Raw genomic sequence first — 18,042 nt, forward strand, 5'->3', positions numbered from 1 at the left:
GATTAAGGCCCCCAGGGTGTTAGCTTCTGCCTGTGAGTTTGGAGGCAGAGAGGTATAGGGGAAGGAACTCACTGAGTCCCTACTGAATGGATGGATGACCTCCAGGCAAGTTACTTAACTTCTCTGAGTTTTGTCAGCTACATAACTAAGACCACCAGTGACCAACTCAAAGTATTGGGAAGATCAGATGAGACTTTTTTTTTTTTTTTTTGGTGGAAATTGAGGAAGTGATTAAATTTCCCATCTTGGTTAATATGGAACAGACAAGAGAGAACAAACAAGGGAGGTCAAAAGAAGCTATCAACTATCCTGTGCAGGCAAAACTCTCTAGAACTATTTCTCTTCCTATTGTGCACACAGCTCAGTGCAGGCACAGGCCCTGCCAATGTGAGGATCACTGGAGAATTTCTCTCTCTGATGGGCTTAAGAATGCAAAGTGTTGACTGTAATGGAAAAAGTATTGGAGTTAGCATCAGGATATCTGAGTTCTATATCTGGTGCCACCATTTTCTAGCCTTGGGCAAATCACTTGACTTCCATCTTTTTTTCCTCTCCCCCCTCAGTAGCAGAAGAGAAGTTTCTATAAACCAAAGGTAGAGCACTTTACTTTTATTTAGTCCTTACCACAACCCTCTCCAGTATGTAATATCATTATGACCAATTTATAGAAGAGGAACCCCAGGAAAAGAGTGGTCAAGGGTTTGTCCAAAGACACACAGTTATGAGGGGCCAGGCTATAAACCCAGGTAGTCAGACTCTAGAACCTATGCTCTCAACCTCCACCTCAAGCAATGATTCCACTTGCTTATCTGAAACTCTGGAAGAAAAATTGCCCCCTTCCTTCCTTTCAGGCAGCTCTGAAGATCAGATGGACTAATGGATGTGCTGGGATGTGCTTTAACTGCGGGATGCACTGCAGAGGTGTGGTAGTGTCTCACTCACTGTGGCTTTGGAGGGCAGCATCAGCACAAAAGTCCTGAGCATGGATGTTTCAGAAAGCCAGATTTCAGCTCAGAGTGAGGACACTACCTGAGGACTGAGTGCTCCTGAATGAGCTGGACTACCTCTCAGGCAGGAAGCACCCCCCAACAAAAGAAGCACCTGCCTAGATGAGAAAGCAGTGGAGTTTCCTTCATCACCTCTGGTAACCGAAGTTCCTGACACCGGTCTCTGCCGGGGTAGGAGTGGGGTACTCTATTTCCTGGGCTTTCCCTCTCTTCCTCTCTTCTTCTCTTGCCACTGTTTCCCCCTCAGATTCTGTGAATTCTCATGTTTCTGTGAGGTTGCTGGAGCCCCACTTGACCTGAGTGTCCTTTGCCAACTTCATCACAGCCTCTGGGGCAGGGGTGGATATGTGGGAAAACATTTTTCCTAAACTCTGGCTCAGAGTCCTTCAACATCTGTGGAAAACAAGGGAGTTTACCACACAACCCTCTCACAATCAAGTACTCAATTAATGCTTGGCTCCCCAGAACAACCTTTCTCAAGAAAAATACCACTTAAAACTTTTTTTTTTCCTTCGCCTCTCTCCATCTTTCTGAGAGAGGGAGTTCTGAAGCCAACCATGGAGAAAGAGCCTTTGGTTTCCCCCCTGAAAATAGTTGTTCTAATACCCTGGCCAAAGCATGCAGAATGGACCACTGAGCGTTCCCTGGCATGACCTCCACACTGCCTGGGCAGGGACAGACCAAGGACTGAGATGAAGACCTAATAAGAGAGCAGTAGCTCCTTCATGGCTTCCTCTGTCACAGCCTCACCCCAACAGAGGACAGGAGAGCCATATCTCCCCAGGAACACCAAGAGATGATGTATGTATAAGAGAGAGAGAGAGACAGAGACAGAGACAGAGATGGAGAGAAAGAGAGAGAGATAGACACTATGACACTATTCAGAATTTTCCATCCCTTTGAGATCTGGAACTCTCTGATTCAGAGTGTGGTCCACAGACCACCAGCATCACCGTCAGCCAGGAGCTTGAGCTTGTCTGAAATGCAGAAACCTAGGCCCCACTCCAGAGTGAATCAAAATCTACATCTTATCAAGTCCCTCAAGCAATTCTCAGGCACACTAAAGCTTAGAAGCGCTGCTCTAGATTTGATTGCCTCAACAGCCCTAAGTATGTTCCGTGGCAGTCCAAATCTCTTCCGAATTTGTCTGTTAATCCCAGGGATCTCATCCTCTCAGGGGCATCCCTGGAACATCTGCTTCTGCTGCACAGGACAGTTTAGAGCTGATTTTGCCCTCCTTTGCTCCCTGTCTCTGTCTGTTTCACATCAGACCAGATGGGAGACTTAATTCCTTCTTCAGTTTATACCAAAAAGCAACTCACACAGAGCATTTGTGTATGTGTGTGTAGGAAATGTTCCCAAAATTTGCTGAGTAGGGGAGATGGGACAAAACAACCACTGAAACCACTTTATACTGAATGATAGACCACACAGCAGTAGTTCTTCCCTTGCCCCTCACCCCAGGTGTTTTCTAGTCCACTCCATGACCCTGGGTCATCTCTTCCTGCCTGTCCTCCTTGGTGCCTTTCCTCTCTTCTCTCCCCCTTTCTATCAGAAGCAAAACTCCCTTCATTTTCTAATATGGAGCAGGAAGGATAATCTTTCTGTTATCTTCACATTAGGTTCTCAGGATCCTCCGTCTGTCCTATATATCACAAAAAGACAACTCCTTGCACCCATGTTCATAGCAGGACCATTCACAATGCCAAATAGCTGGAAGCAGCCCAAGGGGCCATGAACAGATGATTGGATAAACAACATGTGGTACATGCATAGGATGAGATGTTGGCCTGCCCATAAAAAAGGAAAGACATCCTGATACTGCTACTACATGGAAGAACCTTGAGGACTCTATGCTAATGAAATAAGCCAGTCAACAAAAGATATATATTATATGATTCTATTTATATGAAATATCCAGAGTAGTCATATTCACGGAGACAGAAAGTAGACCAGTGGTTGCCAGAGGCTGGGGGAGGAGGAGAAGGGAGAGGAGTTGTTTAAAGAGTCCTAAGTTCTGGGGCACCTGGGTGGCTCAGTGGTTGAAGGTCTGCCTTTGGCTCAGGTCGTGATTCCAGGGTCCTGAGATGGAGCCCCATGTCAGGCCCCCTGCAGGGAGCCTGCTTCTCCCTCGACCTATGTCTCTGCCTCTCTCATGAATAAATAAATAAATAATCTTAAAAAAAAAAAAGTCCTAAGTTTCAGTTTGCAAGATAAAAAAAGTTCTGAAGCTGGGTTGAGGCCAATTAGAACCATGCCTGAACCTTCCTCAACCTGAATATCAGGAGCTGCTGGTCTCCGAAAGGGATGTAGCTGAAGCCTTTTGGAATACTGTTGGCCTCACAAGGAAAGGAAGATCTGGAGGGGAATCCTGCCTCAGTCATTCCAGTATGTAAAATGGCAGGAAACTCACTTCATGTTCTGGGCTCCTTCTGGAGTATTTTTCACCTACTCATGACCTTCCCACAGCAATCTACAGAAGTGAGTGGCCAGGAGCAACTGGCCCCATTCTGTACATTGTGACCCCACTCCTTAGCCACATTTGACCAGACTGGAGAAAGGCCCTGACTCAAAGTTGTTTCAATCAGGCTCCCATCTGTAGTAATGAGGACTCCAAACAGGGAGAAGCAGAAGGTCAATCTCTCCTATGGTTGGCATGATAACTTGGGGGCTTGAAAGCTGTTCGAGTCTGCCATGCACCAACCATTTGCACTGAGCAGCTGAGAAAGCCAGGCTCAGAGAAAAAAGACTAGGCTGGTCCATCAGCCAAGTAGAGAAAAGGGGAAAGAAGGAGAAACACCATTCTCCAAGTTTCCTGCAGCCCTCCTCTTCCCAGTTTCTGTCATTTCTGGAGACTTTCCCCATGGCTTACTCATGAGCTTGTTTCCCTGAATCATCCCTGCATCTTATGATGAATTTGTCTCTTTACCTGAAGCTATCTCCATTTGGCTTCTGTTGCTACCAAAGCTACTTTGAGCCATTCCCATTCACCATTTTGAGTTTGATTTGGCTGAAAAATCAAGATAGTGATGCTGAGTCACTGAATTGTTGGAAGAACCAAATGGATATTTTAAAAATATCATAAAAATGGGAATGACTATTATTTTAGGAGAGAGATAACATGGATCAAGCAAAATGGTTTGTTTAGACAGAAGTTTTGTTTTGACTTTTTTGAACCACTGATTTAAAAATAAGAAAAATAATGATAAGAACTGTATAAGAATATATGCAAATGTATCAGAACTTTTTCTAAGTATTTTATACATACTAATTCCTTTAATCTTCACGTCAACCTGGTTTTGCATAGGTTCTGTTCCTACCCCCATTTTGCAGCTGAGAAAACTAAAATAAAAGAGAAGTTGAATAACTAGTGAAGATCACATAATATTTGGTGCAAAGTAATATCTCTGGCTTTTATACCCGTTTCCTCATCTGCAAAATGGCACAAATGATGGATACCTCATGGTTGTGTTTAGAGAATTAACTAAAAATGTCTTCACTATGTATATGATACATAATAACTGATTTGATAAATCTCTTTCATTAGGAAACTCATCATAGATCTATTTCCTTACTGAAATGCAAATGAAGAAAATAAGACATGCAACTATGAAGAGGTAACGTTCAAATAAATAAAAGGCAGTTCTGTTTATATGGCAAGAGATGCTTCTTAAAATTCATAAGACCCAGTGGGGAATAGACTTGAAGATATGTAGCCTGAATGAATGAAACAGGGCTTGAGGCAGCCTCAGACACTTTTCAAGCCCTCTCTTTCCAGGGGAGTCAAGATACCCACATTCTGCAGCCTTTATTATGTTTTCAACCTTAAGAACAGCATGTCTTAATTGAATGTGAAGTGGGGAAAGGCAAGGAAACTGAGAATGGCTACATAGTACTACTTACTGGGGGTCCCGTGGGCATCATCTCACATTACAGATGGAAAATGGGAGCTCCAAGAGATAAAGCAACATGCCTTCAGTCCAACAACCAGGAAGTTGAAGCATCAGATTTCAAATCCAAGTCTCTCACCCCAAAGTCCTTGCTTTCCTCCTCCTACCTTGAGGTGCCTCACTGAAACAGATACCTATTCCACTTACCAAATTACCAAAAGTCAATCATGTGAAGTAACAATAAGCCTTTATTGTCTCTCACTTTCTGTTGAGTCAGGAATTCAAAAACAGCTTAGCTGGGTAGTTCTGGTCCAGGGTTTCTCATGAACTTACAGTCAAGATATCAGCTGAGACTACAGTTATCTGCGGGTTCAACCGGGGCTGGAGGATCCACTTCTAGTTGAGATTATTGACAATCTGGTGCTGGTTGTAGAAAGCAAAGCCTTGGTTCCTCTTCATGTAGGCCTCTCCTCTGGTTTGAATGTCCTCAGAGCATGGTGACTAACTTCCCCCAAAAAAAGAAACCCAAGAGAAAGAGTGCCAGAGAAGCTATCCTAGCCTCTGAGGTCCCAAAGAATCACTTCTACCACATTTTTTCCAATTAGACTAAGATCTGCATTCAAAGGAGAGAATTTAGGCTTTGACTTTTGAAGGGAGGAGAATTATGGACATGCTTTAAGACTACTACACTTAGCAACCTGAGAATGAATTTGCAGCTTCTCCTATGACTTGCCTAGCATCTGCTTTAAAGGAGCCAGGGGCTTCAAAATCCTCAACAAGGCAGCAAGGCCATGCATGGCCTACACATTGCATGTCCCCAGCCTCAAACTAGGTCTTTCCCTTTGATGTTATGGACCTAGGCTTCCATTTCCACTAAAATACAATGCTTCCTCCTGCCTGAAAGCCTCTGCAGAGGTGTTCCCTCACCCTTCTGAGCCCTCTCCTAACCTTCTGTTGTCTTGCCAATATTCACTCATCCTTCAGATCGTGGTTCAAAGGTCACCTCTTCATCAAATCTTCCCCCATATCTCTGACCACAGAGGGTCCAATCATAAGCTTTTACAAATCCTTGAATTTTTAAATAAGGTCTTTTTATTTGCAATTATATATTGATGTGATCATCTGATCCATGTGTGTCTTTCCCAGTAATATTCAATTACATTGAGACTGCATATGATTTTTTTATTCACTGATAAATCCTCAGCACTTTGCACCACACTAAGCACATAATGTGTACTTAATCACAAATGTGTTGAATGAATGAATGCCTGGTCAATGATTTTCTCATAGCTGGAGATGTGCAAGCAGAAGTGGAACCATCTCTTTGTGTGTTTCAAGGGAGGTTCTAGCATCAGATTGGGGTTGACTGTGTGACTTTTAAGGTCCTTACCTTCAGGAGAGTCTTCAAGATTGTGTGTCTGTGATTCTTGGGTCCACTCACTGGCAAGTAAACTCTGCCTCCTTGGGTGACTCACCTGTGGCCCAAGTCTTGGGTCTTCCATTTCCTAGGACACACCCTCTCAAGGGGCAGGCTAACCGAGGCACGGCTGGCAGCCTGTTACTCACATCAAGCACAAGGAAAGCCTATGTTGGAAATCTCAGGGAGCAGCTGCCCAGGGTTCGAAGGAGGCTTTGAGTGATTGGGCCCTCCATAGCTGCTTTAAGAAGTTTTACAAGGTTAAGGTTTGCTCTAAAAATAAGCCCACAAGGCTTTTTAAAAAGCTTCTAAAACCATATGTCCACAACAGCCATTTTTTTTTGAAGGGCCAGTGAGCCTTTAAAAGCTTCAAAAACCACTACTTGGCCTGCCTCCCACAGTGGAGAAAGTTCAATATGCGCTGTGTTGAAAACCAGACCTGCTTTTAAGTCTCCTAGAATCTGCCTCTGAAACATTCTACTCCTATCAAAGGGGTTCAAGATGGAGATCAGTATGCACGAGGCTTGTTATCCCAGAGGCCAGCTTCTTCCCACAGTAAACAACTGCCCCAAATAACCACAAAACTGCAATTAGTTGCCTATAGAGAGATTGTTTCAAGTCTTTCTTTCCTGTTTCCTCTCTGCTCCCATAGGTCTCCTTCATAGGACAGCCTGTTGTGGATTGTTCTGTTAAGTGCATACACACACACACACCAGGGTGTGCCCGAGAAAAACGTCCACACAGGTAGAATGCCTACCAGGTGAAGGGCCACAAATGAGGGAGAGCATTTATTTGTTAAATTTTTCTCTCCCTTACTTTCTTTCTCTTTCTTTCCTTTCTCTTTCTCTTTCTTTCTTTCTTTCTTTCTTTCTTTCTTTCTTTCTTTCTTTCTTCTTTTTCTTCTTTTGCTTTCTCTTCCTTTATCTCTTTCTCTCTCTGTCTCTTGCTTTCTCTTTTGTTTCTTTCTCTTTCATTTTTAAATAAATGTATAAGTGCCTACTATGTACCACATATTGAATATCTATATTTCAGCTGGAAAGGCATGGGTTACAAAGAGCAGTAGAAATGGTATCTAAATGAATCCCAAATGAATTGTACCTGAAGACATGTTACAATCTGTAGGGGGACTGGAGACGAGTACAGGGTATGATGCACCATTCTTCTGGCCCTTTGAATCCTTCTAGCTTCAGTAAGGAATCCCTACTGACCCCTTTACATAACAAGGAATCTCGACTCAAAGAGGTCAAGATTATTGTTCATGATCCCACAGGTCCATCAGCCTCAATGAACATATATCTGGCTTCTTCCCTAACAGAAGAAACATAGCCACCCATAAAGAGCTATAGTGCAATAGGACAGGGCACAGTGTTACAAGAGCAGTATCAATATAACATGACAGGAGAGTGTAGAGGAAAGAGAGATACCTTCTAGCCACAAGGATCAGAGAGGATCTTGATACGGTCCTTGGAGCCACAAGAAAGTGGATTCTCTCTTCTCCAAACCAGGGAGCTCCCTTCAGTCTCCTTCCTATCCAAGTGAAATAGCTCCAGTCTCTTTACAAACATCAAGGCATTTATACAGATATTTACCCAGCTTATGTTCACACATCCACAGTGACAGGGAGCTCACTACTTTTTAAGGTAAGACACTTCTGAACAATTCAGACGATTGCCAAAAGTCTTCTTTCTGTTAAGCCACATTCACGGTTCCATGTTCTACAGTGTAGAACCACGTTGAACTGATTGATTCCCATTCTAGCAATGGACTACTGGAGTTTGACTCCTGGCTTCATCACTCATCATAAACCTTTGGGTAATGTACTTCATCTCACAGAGTTTTGGTTTATCAGCAAAACAATAATTTCTACCATAGAGGATTATTGAAGAGACAAATTACAATAATCCATGTGAAAGTATTGTCAGAATGTAGAATATGGTAAGCATGTGGAAAATGTTACCTAGTGTTGAGGGGCCCTTCTTAAAATCTTGAGTAATTAGGCATTTCTTTCCTGTTTGGGGACAGAAAGGAGCCAGCAGGGAGCTCATTTTGAAGATTATGGCATCAAGGCACACAGGAGCCTGAGACAGCTGCAGACAACCTGACGTGTCTCAGGTGCATTCTGGATCACCTAGAGTAGAGACTCTCAAACTTTGGCATGCACTAGTACCTTGCAGAGGGCTTGTTAAAACAGAGTCCTGAGCCACCCCCAAAAGTTTCTGATTCAGTGGGTCTAGGGTGGGGCCCTTTCATTTGCATTTCTAACAAGTCCCCAGGGGAAGCTAATGCTGCCAGTCCAGGAAACACACATTTTGAGAACATCTAAGTCTAGAGTTTAACCAGTGGTAACAAGTTAACCATGATTTTCCTGAGTACTATGCACACACATTTTACGTCTTTCTCAGTCAGTTCTCCTGAACAGTCCTCCAAGGCAACAATTTAACTACCTCCTCTTCCAAGATAAGAAACTAATGTGGGGCGGGGGAGTTGGGGGAGATTGTCACTTGTTCTTAATAACATAGTCAGTGGCAGAGCTGGGTTTGAAATCCAAGTCTGATGCCCCAACGTCCATGCTCTTAATCTCCATTTAGCAACTGAGTAGACTGAGGCACAGAGAAGTTAAGGCTTGCTTAGATCACACGTGTAATATGTCGTTGAATTAGTTTTCAAATCCAGATCCATCTGACCCCAGAGCCCAAGGCCTTAACTTAAACTTTTGCGAGAAGCAGGGTATGTTGAAGGCTATCTGCAGGTCACTGTGTGAAGCCTGAGACCTCTTCCCTGTGCAGGAATTTTATTTTGTTCTTTCCTTTTTGCTTGGCTTCTCTAGATAATTGCCTTCTTTCTGCAGGCTCTTGATGGGGTAGATGTGGTCTTCCTGGGGATTGAATGACCACAGAAGGAAAATAACTTAGAACAGGCGGTTCTTCATTCTTCCTCACTGGTGTTTTTCCTTCAGAGTCTGGAAAGAAATGTGGCCTCTGCACAATTTAAATTGGGCCATCAATTATTTGGGTCCTGAATATGCAGAGCTCATTAGGGCTATGTTGGCCACAGCAGAGCACCTGGGCTGACAGAAGTAAACTTGGCTCCACTGTTTCAGGCACTCCTGCCTCCCCCCACCACCACCACCCCCCACCGAGAGTGCAGCCCAGCCTGGGATTGCCAGGCATTAATGTGACCAATTATTTCTGTCCTCAGTTACTGGGTCATAAATCCTGCCTTGCACTGAGTCCCTGGTTTCCGGTGGAAGAAGGTTTGGCTTTAGGAACGACTCTACCTTCTGGCTGTAGAGTGGTGTGATATTGTGGTTAGGACTCTTGCCTTGAAACCAGAGTGTTGTGGGGACCTCATTATGGCCTGTCAATAACCAGCTGTGTGGGACTGTCACGTGCCCGTCCTACTCCTCAGCTGTAAAATCTGCCCAGTGCCTCCCAAGGTCGTTCAAGTGACACCATGTTTGAGAAAAGAGGTCAGTCATCTATAACAGGCCACTGAGAGGATATCTAGGTTGATCTGAAGACCCTGGCATGGTTGCCTAAAGCAAAGGTGCAGAGCGAATCCGAAGCTTCCTCCTGTTCTGGGGCCCTGGCACTTACTCTTACCTGGCCAGAAAGGTCTTCCTTCAGCCCTTTGCATACCTGGCTCCTCCTCACTGTTTGGTTATTTCCTCAAATGCCACCTCTTCAGAGAAGCCTTCCCTAGCACCTGTCTAGAGACCCCCTCTTTGCTTTCGGCACTCCAGTTATTGTCTGAAACATCATCAGTCTCTTCAATATGAAAAACAATCTATACTTACCTTTCCTTTTCTTTGATTGCAAGATCACCATCTAATGATTTCATGTGCTGCCAGGTCAAATCACCTTTTTGCCATTTTCTGAATGAGAACTCCCTGCCCCCTCTGTGAACTCCACTCCCCTGAGATTGCAAAGTTCACTCTTTAAAAACTGTATCTTATGACTGCTCACCTCGGTAAGTCACGATTTTCCAAACCAAACAACCAAAACAATGTGCACAAGTAATTGAGGGCCGAGTGTGATACCCGATGTTTCTATTCGTAAACCCAGCTTTACTGTTTTTATTCATGGTTATTACATGCTATAAATTTGATCTACTGTTTTCAAACAGGCAGAGGAAACACAATGGCAAAAGACAATCCCTGCTTTGAAGGAACTCAAAGGGAGAGGTACACAAAGTAGCAGACGGTTGCAGGACCATTTTCCATAGAGGTAATAAAAGAGCATAGAGGCTTGTGAGGTACAGAAGGGCAGAAAAACAGCATGAGTGAAATCAGGATGGAGAAATAGGACGGCATGTTCAGGGACTTAAAAGTAGCCCAGTGTAGGCTGAACAGGAGTGGAAGGGAGTACAGACGACCCACAAATAGCCCCAGTGCCTCTCTGTCCCAATCCTGATTTGGGGGTTCCGGCTATGTGCTTTTATTGTCTGTCTACTTGTCTGTAGTCCAAATCCCAGATTCCAAGTCCCCAGTACCAAGCACAGGGCTTTCCCAGAATCAACATTCACTTATCATTTGTTGAATAAGCTTTGAATAAAGGGTCAAGTTCTCAGGGCTCTCCAGCTATCGCCCTCTCCCCTACTATGAAGAAAATTCACTTGGGAGCCTTACTTTTCCCTTCTTTTTCCCTTTACAGAGGAAGATAAGAATTTTTTTAAAACACGTTCTCATTTCCGAATGATTTAAAAAAAAAAAATGTGGATGCTGGTTGAGCGAGGAGCTCTGTGGCCTGGGAAACACCCAGATTGTTTACCGTACTCATGTGTACTGCCACCGAGCAGTCAGGGCTATCTCTTAACCAGCTGCTTGCTATGGACAAATGACATGTTGCCTCTGAACTTCAATTTACTCACCTGTGTAATGGGCATACTCTCCAAACTCTGTGAGATGACTCCAGAAGACGTGTTTCATAGAATGTTCTCCAGGTAGACTTATTGTAAGGAACTTGGCAAACACACCTTCCTTTAACTTCCAGGCTTCCTCTCTCCTCTCACTGCCAGCTTCTACCCAGAGATGCCCATGGAAAAAATGTACTGGCCCCAAAGACAATAACAAAATGGGATTCAGTGGGATGAGGGAAAGGAAGAACAAGCCTTTCAAATTACAGTGAGAAATCTCCAGCTGCTTTTTCTTCCTTCTTAAATTGCAGCTTATATTGGGGTAAGCTATTAGAAAAAACACTGTCCCAGAATCCTGGGAAATTAGCTCTTCCAAGAAGTCACTGTGTGGCCTTGGACAAGTCATTGTGCTCTCTGAATTCCTCTCTGGTCTAACAAAGGGGCTGGACCGGGGAGTCCCTACAGAAGAGTGTTGTGTAAGAGAGCACACTCTAGACCAGACAGACCTGGCTTCAAATCTCAGTTCCTATAGCCTGCTAGCCATATGACCCAAATATGTCTCAGTTTCCCCATCTATAAAGTAAGGTTATTAGATATAACCTAGCTAATGTGGTTATCCTGAGGCTTAAATGAAATAAACTACATAAGAGATTTAACAGTGTGCCTGGTTTATAGTATTTAAGAAAAAGAAGTTGCTATATTATTAAAACTGTCATCCTCATTAGTATTGTTACTCTCAAATGGTTGGGATTTTAAGTTGAAGGCAATCTCAGCAGAGGTGTGTTTTGAATGTCCATTTTCTCCCTGGGGGCTCACAGCAATACCCTCAAGAGAGGGTGTCCATCTGTCTGGCACACAACCTGGAAAAGGGAACCATGCCCTCCTGTGTCCTTTCCCTGGGGCTTCGTGTTTTTCTCTATGCCCTGCTCGGTCCAGTTCTAAGCACTCGAGCATCTGCACTCTGGGCCCACACTGGTCAGGCAGCCAGGAGGGAGAGGAAACCAGAATAAACATGTTTTGCAAGAGCAGGGCTAGTTTAAGTGAAAGCAATTCTAAATAAGGACAATACAAAGCCTTGGCTGCCTGTTGGCAGCTTCCTCAGCACAGGGGTTTGCCATGGAAAACCAAAGGTCAGACTGATAAGCTGGGGGTGCCTGCAGGCAGGCTGGCAGGAAGCTTATGACAAGATCCCCTCACCCAGTATTTGAATCCAACACAGGCCGGGGGGGTGTGGCTACAAGGACAATTCAAAGACCCAACATGGGCTCTAATCTCAGCTCCTCTGCTGTGACTTAAGGCATGTCTTTTTATCTTGCAAAACCTCAGGTTCTTTATTTGTATTAGGAAGAGAAAGAAAGAAAGAAAGAAAGAAAGAAAGAAAGAAAGAAAGAAAGAAAGAAAGAAAGAAAGAAAGAAAGAAAGAAAGAAAGAAAGAAAGAAAGAAAGAAAGAAAGAAAGAAAGAAAGAAAGAAAGAAAGAAAGAAAGAAAGAAAGAAAGAAAGAAAGAAAGAAAGAAAGAAAGAAAGAAAGAAAGAAAGAAAGAAAGAAAGAAAGAAAAAGAAAGAAAGAAGGAAAGAGAAGAGAAGAGAAGAGAAGAGAAGAGAAGAGAAGAGAAGAGAAGAGAAGAGAAGAGAAAAGGAATAAGATCTGCTCTGGGTTCCCTCGAAAAATTTTAAAAGACTATTAAGTCAAGGTGGTTATAAACTATAAAGTAATTTGTGAATCTCAGAGTTAGAACCATGTTTTAATCTCACCTCCACTACTGTTTGTAACTGTTTGATCCCGGGCAAGTCAATTTATTTTTCTGAAACTCAGTTTCATATTTTGTGTATTTCATACCTGTCCTGGGTCATTAAAGCAGCAAAGTATTGTGTATTGGTTTCCCATGGCTGTTGTAACAAGTTAACACAAGCTGGATGGCTTAAAACAACAGAAATATATTTTCTCATAGTATGAAATTTGTTTCACTTGTCCAAAATCTGGGTTTTAGGGGAGAATGGGTTCCTTGCCTCTTCCAGTATCTGAGAGTTGCCAGCTTTCTATGGTACATCACCCCAATCTCTACTTCAATGATTACATTGCCTTCTCCTCTTCTAATGGGTCTCCAGGTCTCCCTCTGTCTCCTTCTTAGGAGGACACTTATGATTACAGTGAGGGCCCACTGGGATAATCCAAGATAATCTCCTCATCTTAAACTACTTACCTTAATCACATCTATAAAGCTTTTGCTATAAAAGGTAACATTCAGGTTCCAGGTATCAGGACCTGGTATCTTTGAGTTCCATTATTCAGCTACCCTTAGGGATATTGAAGGAGTAGTATCCCTGTTATACTTACTTCTCCCTGATTATTAAGGAGCGATAGAGTCTCAGAAGGACCCCACTACTAGAAATATCTTGTGATCAAAGCTGAGAATTAAGGCCTATGGAAGTGTGCCAGAAATAATAATGTTGAAGTTCTTCATCTTACCCATAAAACCCCATCTTAGTTATCTCTTTATCTCAAGCAAGTGCCCCAGCAGAGAAACTAATACATGCTTGATGAAAGAATGGATGTAAGGAAATATTTGCATAAATTTGAATTTCATTTTGGGTATGGCAGAGTGCCTGCATGGGTAGACTAAAATCAGATGACCTTAGTGAAGCCATGCCCCTTCCTTTATTAGCTGCGAGACTTTAGGCAAGTTACTTAGCCTAAGAAATTTCAGTGTTCTCAAATGTAAAGTAAAAATTATTATAGAACCTACTACATAGAGTTTTGCAGGGAATAAATGAGATGATCCTTATAAACAAATTTCATAGTGCTTATCATGTGATAACTACTTATATGATATATATGTTAGACATTATTAACTTTAAAAAGTTTTCAAGTTTAATGCATTTAATGTATCCTTTGTATATACCAAGAATTGACTAATGGGGGGGGGGCAGGGAGAGATTGTTAGTTTAGAGAGAAATAAGGAAACTAGCAATATATCTTCAGACTTATGTTAAAGAAGTCCAATTAATTGCCTTTCTCCCTATCTTCAACTCAGATTCACAAGGACCAGAATTGGCCTTTGCTTCTAGGTTTTATTCCTTGGTAAAAAACACTTTGATCAGTTCAAGTCTTTCTCTTTCTTTAGGAATTCCTTCAATAAATATGTCCTGAGCACCTTTGACCTAGAAACTTTCTGAACTCCTTTCCACTGGGGATGGGAAGTACGGAAAGGATTGAACCAGTCATTGAGAGTTCCATGGGTCCAGGGCTATTTTATGACATGGTTCTAAGCCAGAGCTTAGAACTAGATTGCCAACTGAAAGAATAATATCTTCATCCAGGAAAACTAGAAGAGATAGTAAAACATATTTATCAAGGGCCCAAGGAACCAGAGGGCCTTAGGAAGGTGAAGGAGTAGAGTTGGGTGAAAAGAAACACCTAGAATATATATTGTTGCTACAGTTGGCTCCTCCATGCTTGTTTTATATGAAAGAGCAGGCTTCATTTAAAGGACTTCTTTTGAAAAATTGCATGTTCTACCAAGAAAACAGATACGTACACAACAAATTTAAGATGAACTATGAAAGATGCAGTATAAGAAGTGTTATAGGACAGGGAGATGAAGGCAACAAGTCTAGCTCAAGGGCAAGGGAAGGGAGTGAATTTGGAATAGCGTTCCAAAGAAAGTGACCTGACATTTCAATGGGTTTCACATTGTTTCCTGTAACCTCTAGTCCATTCAAAACATACTTTGAAGAATCAAACACAAGAGACTTTGAGAGATTATCTGGGTTAGACCTCTGCTTTCAAGGGCTGTTTATCCCCATTTTATAGATAAAGTTGCTAAGGCCTAAAGAAACACAGGAAATGGTAGTAGGCAGAAAATCACATAGATCTTTTTGCTTCTTAATAGTCTCTATTTCCAGACAGGTTGGATAAGGAAGAAGTAGAATCTTTTTTTTTTTTTTTTTTCATTTTAATTGCTAGACCCCTTGTACCAGCTGAAAGTACGATCGGTTGAAAGTGACAAAAATCCAAATAACAATGGGTTAAATAGACAGAAATGTATTTCTGTCTTATGTAAAAGAAATCTAGAGATACTTGTATACAAATGTTTATAGCAACACTATTCACAATTGTCAAAAAGTAAAAACAACCCAACTGTCCATCAGTAGATGAATACACAAATAAAATATGATTTATACATACAATGAATATCATTTAGTCATAAAAAGGAACGGAATACTGGTGCATGATGCAATGTGAATGGATCTTCAAAACATTATACTAAGTGAAAGAAATACAAATGGCCACATGTATTATGAGTCCATTTATATGAAGTGTCCATAATAGGCAAATCCATATGGAATGAAAGCAGACTAGTGCTTTCCAGAGACTGAGAGAAAGGAGAATGGATCTCTCTAATGAGAGTTTCCTTTTGGAATGATTAATATATCTTGGAACTAGATAGAGGTGATTGTTTCACAATCTAGTGACTATACTAAATGCCACAGAACTGGACACTTTGGTAAATGGCTAATGTTATGTTACATGAATTTTACATCAGTTTAAAAAAAAAACAAAAGTAATCCAGAGTTGGGAAATTCAGAACTTGTAGGAAGCTGTATGACAGTATCTGGGATCCAGGCTCTTTCTATCTTATAGTTCTGCCATCTGTAGTTTTTCCCTTCTGCCTCACAATTTAAAAATGTCTATTCAAACTCCAGTGGTCACAACTGCATTCCAGCTATCTGGGGAGAAAATAACAAAGATATGGAATGAGAAGAAGAGTGTATAAATTGAGATTTGAAAAATGTACAGGAATGAGCCAAGGCAAGAGGAACAAGACTGGAAGAGTTCAGGTCTTGGGAAACTTCGGTGGGGGAGGTGTTGGGTGAAGTCCAGTGAATCTGGCAGCAGGGTGAGGAGGAGAGTACTGGAGAGGGGGGCATCGGCCCTGTCTGGCTCTGGAACTCTGACCTTTCCCCTCCCCATCCCAGTTCTTGCTGGTCTTACCCTACCATACTCCTAAGCCATAAGAAGATGGATTCAATTAAAATAATCAAATGAGAGAAGGGTCTCTGGATGGCCTTTGGTACACATAAAAGCACACATTTTATCTTCCAGTCAAGGACTTCTTGAAATTATTTACCTCTCAAAGACAGCTGCCGAGGACCCCATGACTCAAGAGTCCTCTCCCGCCTCTTGGCAGTGTGTTTTACTGCTGTCCTTCCAGAGGTCTTCTCCATTGTCTTCTTCCTTCCGTGACCTCATTCTCAGTGCCAATGAGAGCCAAGTTAAATCGTGCAGACTTACAGCTGGGGCCAGCTGTTGAGATGTGAACTGGTTATCTGTCTCCCCTGGCCCCAGGAGACAGCATTTTGTAGAACAGGGAGGAGGTATCTGTTGCCTGGGGTCACCAGTGCCCACAGCTCTGTCTCTTTTGGCTTTGATGGGAGATGGGATTTTCCATGCCAAGGAGCTCAGACGGGGCCAGCCTGCCCTGACATAACCTCTCACACCTAAAGAGAGAAAGAGAAAAACCGCTACGCTCAGCTGGGGACCCAGGATACTTTGGCATGCCCTGAAGATACCATAGTTTGTTGTGAAAATGGAGAATGGCAGATCTGAGGGACCTGAGTCCCAGAGAGGTGAGACTACTTTCCCAAGGCTAAACATTGACATTCACAATAACTTGGTCAGCCCAAAGATTGCAGGTCAGTTCATTAACTATCTTGTGGCTCTAGCCCAAGAGAACTCCCTCCAGATTCCTGAGTTTTGACCAGGAGAGCTGAGGGCAGAGGGGAGACAAAAACACAAAGATTAGGAGAGAATGAGGACTGTAATATTACTGTGTCTATGTTTTCCAGTGGACTCTCAACTGGGAATAACCACTGCCAATTGATTCCTAACCACACGCCTGACTCTAAGTGCATGACATGTTTAAACTGATTTTGTTACTGCCCCGGTTCTGTAGGGTACTATGATTGTCTCACTTCATAGGTGAGATATTGAGGCTCTAAGAGGCAGTAGAATTTGCCCAAAGTTACCCAGCTACTAAGAGATAGAGGCAATATGGAAACATAGTGATGTATGACCTCGAAGTTCATGTTCTTAGTCAATATCCCTTACTGTTTCTTTTAAATCTTTACTAACCAGCATTTCCCTGTTCAGGCAGATACAGAATCATTTTTTATAGCATATAGGGAAAGATTTGAAGAAATCAAGAGATCCCAATTTGATTAAAAAGAGAAACAAGGTAACTGAAGCTGTGAAATGCGCAGCTGAAAGTTGCCTGTAGGTGGAGGATGGAGAAGCAGGGCTTTCCACCTGCTACCATCTTATGATGGGCTAGGAATCTGATATAGACTGGGTAGTTTGTATTTACCTCTGCAAATCCACTTTCCATCTCAGTCTCTCTGGGCCTGGGAGCCTGGCTTCTGTGGACCCCGTCAACCCTCTGGGTCCTAGCTGGGTTCAGCAAATGGAAGACACTATCAGAAGATCTAGGGACAAGAGAGAGAGAGGTCAAGGTGTTTATTCCCTGCTCCCTCCCTCAGGGCCATTGGTTGGTGTGCAGTGGCTGTATTCCTCTACAAGGCTTCAACTCCTATCAGGTTGCTCTCTGCTTAAGCCATGGCACAGCTCTGGCTCTCTCTAAGGGCACTATTACCAGCCACTAGTACTTCATCATCCCTTGTTTGTGTCCCTTTGCTCCATTCATACCTTTGTTAATAATTCCTTCATTAAACTCTTCTGGACAAAGCTCATTCGAATAAGCTGTTTCCTTTTAGGGTACTAGTTTTAAGTCTGGAAGGTGTGTCAAAAGTCTTCTATTCTTGTGGTTCTCAAATTTTTATTTTTACCTGCAGATCTAGTAAGAAGGGTTCTAAAA

General features: G+C 42.6%; 1 long non-coding RNA gene across 4 annotated transcripts; it reads left to right on the forward strand.

Annotated features, from left to right (window-relative positions):
• The first annotated feature begins 17 nt into the window (after window positions 1–17).
• Window positions 18–12,426, forward strand: LOC140630391 (uncharacterized). Of its 4 annotated transcripts, none has more exons than XR_012028163.1 (4): window positions 18–109; window positions 856–1,178; window positions 4,555–4,624; window positions 10,440–12,426. It is a non-coding gene; the product is annotated as an uncharacterized lncRNA (long non-coding RNA). The 4 variants fall into 4 exon arrangements; XR_012028164.1 differs by having other exon boundaries at window positions 11,306–12,426; XR_012028162.1 differs by lacking the exon at window positions 10,440–12,426 and having other exon boundaries at window positions 4,555–5,126.
• The last annotated feature ends 5,616 nt before the right edge of the window (window positions 12,427–18,042 follow it).

The sequence above is a fragment of the Canis lupus genome, chromosome 3, assembly GCF_048164855.1.
Source record: "Canis lupus baileyi chromosome 3, mCanLup2.hap1, whole genome shotgun sequence".
Lineage (NCBI taxonomy): Eukaryota > Metazoa > Chordata > Mammalia > Carnivora > Canidae > Canis > Canis lupus.